This window comes from Papaver somniferum, chromosome 8 (assembly GCF_003573695.1).
Source record: "Papaver somniferum cultivar HN1 chromosome 8, ASM357369v1, whole genome shotgun sequence".
NCBI lineage: Eukaryota > Viridiplantae > Streptophyta > Magnoliopsida > Ranunculales > Papaveraceae > Papaver > Papaver somniferum.
The window spans coordinates 108,277,017-108,279,477 of NC_039365.1; the positions used below are offsets into that span (position 1 = coordinate 108,277,017).

At 33.2% G+C, this 2,461-nt stretch overlaps 1 non-coding gene across 1 annotated transcript; it reads right to left on the bottom strand.

Annotated features, from left to right (window-relative positions):
• Positions 1 to 649: 649 nt before the first annotated feature.
• LOC113307034 lies at positions 650 to 757 on the bottom strand. Its single transcript, XR_003339001.1, has one exon. It is a non-coding gene; the product is annotated as a U6 spliceosomal RNA (small nuclear RNA).
• Positions 758 to 2,461: the final 1,704 nt, after the last annotated feature.

Sequence of the window (2,461 nt, forward strand, 5' to 3'; positions counted from 1 at the left end):
TTACAGATTTCAAAAAGAATCTTCTCCTTCCAAAATTCAAGACCCAAATCAGGGAAACGAATCCAAACTTGAGATTTAGATGTTCTAACATTAGCAGGACGAAAGTTTGATACCCAATTTCTTAATCTGAGAACTTGATAATTCACTTCCCATTGTCCATCTTTGATGTAATTTCGATCCACTTCATTATCCAATTTGATAGTGAAAAAGCCTCTTCCCAATGGAATAAGCTTGCATTCCCCAACTAATTTCCATTGTTTCCTTAAAATTATAACTGCATCGATGAACTTAATATTCTGTAAATTTAGACGACCTATTAACGAGAACTTCCATGGATTTAAAGCTTCTTCAAATAGATCATCAGGTAAATTTATTGATGGAACTTTTTTTCCAACTGAAAACCTTAATTTATCTCCATTGAATTCATTAATTGAAGTGGTTTTAGGACTAGAATCCATTGTAACCACTTAATTAATCTTATTAATCATAAAAGTTCAGGAAACACAGAAGTACGAAGAATTACCCCCTGAATTAATGAGATTTGGAGATCGAAAACGATGAAAATTTTCGCAGAGTTAGTCGCCGATCTTCAGACAGTCTCTCTCCTCAACTCAGTCCGATCCAGCAAAACTCCGAGATTTTTGTTCTCCAAAATTTGGACCATTTCTCGATTTATACGTGTCATCCTTGCGCAGAGGCCATGCTAATCTTCTCTGTATCGTTCCAATTTTATCGTTCCAATTTTTAAGTGTAATCCAAAAATATACAATTAAATTAATCACAAGAGAACCCATGATTAATTCAATCAGAATACACAACTAAATTAACACAAGAGTGTAATCAATTCAATGGGTCATGCTTGACATAAGAGAACTTACGAAGCAAACACAACTAAACAAACCATGAAAATAATCAATTCAATTGATTATGCTCAATCATAAGAAAATTTATGAAGCAACACGGTACATACACAAAAATATGGATCAGAGATCGACCAATACTGCGGAATTACAAGGATTCATTCTATCTTTCATCATTATTTGCATAATGACATATAACAAACTTAATGCATGTGAACAAAAGTTCTATCCTTTCTCTTATCAAAATAGTGACATAAAAGACTTTAACTTTTGTTTGTCAAAAGTTCATTCTATCTTTTATCAATACTTTCATATCAACATAATAGAGATAACTTTTGAACAAGTATGGGACAATCATAGTTCACGGACGCAAACAACATATCCCACAACAATTTGCAATATATAAAACCATAAAGATTAAAATTGCAAAAATCATCTTCCAAAAAACTTAGAATTTAAATAAATAAATCTAAAAACATGAAGATGAAAACGTTTGGAACTAGCTATGTGTACTCACAATAATGGCTATTCCAAACCCTAGTTATTCTTCAAAATAAAAACAAGAATAAAAAATTTCATAAGAAGATTTACTAGAAAAGAAAAGAACAACTCTAAAAAAATCAAAACACTTCTCAGGCATAGATCATAGTTCATGTACGGAGGCTTCACTGGTACCTAGACCTTCAAGTTTTTGACAAACAGAGTTGACAGCATCTTCAGACACGGTATTGAAGCGATCCTTAAGTCGTGTCCTCATAAGAGCAATTTCAGAGTTGACATTTATCAACTCGGTTCTTAACACATCAAGATCTTTGAGAGTGTTAACTAGTAACTTCTTTGCATCATTAAACTGATCGATAAAGTTTCGAACAACTTCATTAGAAATCTCTTCATCATCCTCAAAATCTGAGAAGTTATCAGGAGATTGAGAACATGTGTCATCAACTTTTACTTGAGAATTTTCTTCCTTCTCTTCGAGACCAACCCTTATCAAGAAATCCTCTTGGAAAATTACACGTTCCCGACGGAGAACCCATTCTTGATAAAAACGCAGCCTGAGTATGCTTACTTCTCAAACAAGGGTTGGTATGAACCAGGAGATTAAGGTTTCTAAATTCGGTCCGTAACATGTTACAATGATACCAGTACGAACGCAAACTTGGCCCGTTATCCGTAAACAACTCAAGAAGACAAAAACTCGATTAAAAAGACTTTTCAACAAAGAGTATTTGCCTATGTGAGAAACTCACAGGTCTTAGCTCAATAAATTTTGCATACTCATATGAGAGAAAATTTAGAGCATAAGAGTAGCAATTTTGATACACAAAATTTCAAAAGGAAATTAAGAAATCAAAAGCTTGACAAGACAAACATAAATACTTATGCAAAAGGTTTGTGATTGATAATCCAGCTAAGAGCGATAAGAAAGTAGCTAGAGAGTCAAAAAAACACTTTTCCATCAAGTATACCTGACTATATCTCACTCAACCAGGATTTTTGTGAGTGAGATTTCAACCTTGTGATTAATTAGCACAAGTATGAGCCTTGAGCTCATAAAATGACCGTTGTTTATGATTAAATCTCCTTCTCCTGATCTTTGA